Source organism: Chiloscyllium punctatum, chromosome 21, assembly GCF_047496795.1.
Source record: "Chiloscyllium punctatum isolate Juve2018m chromosome 21, sChiPun1.3, whole genome shotgun sequence".
Lineage (NCBI taxonomy): Eukaryota > Metazoa > Chordata > Chondrichthyes > Orectolobiformes > Hemiscylliidae > Chiloscyllium > Chiloscyllium punctatum.
Window position 1 is genome coordinate 2,682,016 of NC_092759.1, and position 769 is coordinate 2,682,784.

The following is a 769-nucleotide window of genomic DNA, read 5'->3' on the forward strand; positions in this document are numbered from 1 at the left end:
GGGTGGGGGGGGGGTTGGGGATGGATAGCGGGATTCACAACGCAGATCGTGTTCCTCATAACCAAGTGAGGGAGCACTGAGCAAACTCTGTTCCACTTTGTGCTCCATTTACCCACATCTGGGTTGGGGGTGGGGGGGGGGGAATGTGGGGGGGCGGGGGGATGGGTAATGGGTAGAGTGTGTCAACCGATTTGGTTTTATCTCTGACCCAGCCAGAGATTGCCTGGCTGTGAGGAGCCTCCGTCTGCCGGTATTTTCTATTTTTTTTTATATATAAAAGTCTGAACACAATCAATCAATCAGCCCGAGCAATTAATAAAGAGCTGACTCTGTGCAGAGGCACAAATAGTGTTTATTTTTAGTCGTACGGCACAGAAACGTCTTGTCAAACCTTTTCTGCGTCTCTTCTGATGAGGTGCTTGGACGGGGACCTGCAGGGGGAGGCGTTCCCTTGTCCTAGATGGAAGTGGTCATGGGTTTGGAAGGTGCTGTCTGAGGATCTTTGGTGAATTGCTGTAGACGGTACCCACTGCTGCTACTAAGCTTCAGTGTTGGAGGGAGGGGATGTTTGTTGATGTGGTAATCAAGCGAGGGTTGCTTTGTGCCTGGATGTTGTCGAGCTTCTCGAGTATTGCCGGAGCTGCCCCATTCCAGGGACGTGTGGGGAGTATTCCCGCACACTCCTGACTTGCGCCTCATTGATGGTGGACGGGCTTTGGGGAGTCGGGAGGTGAGTTACTCGCTGCAGGATTCCCAGTGGTCAGTGGTA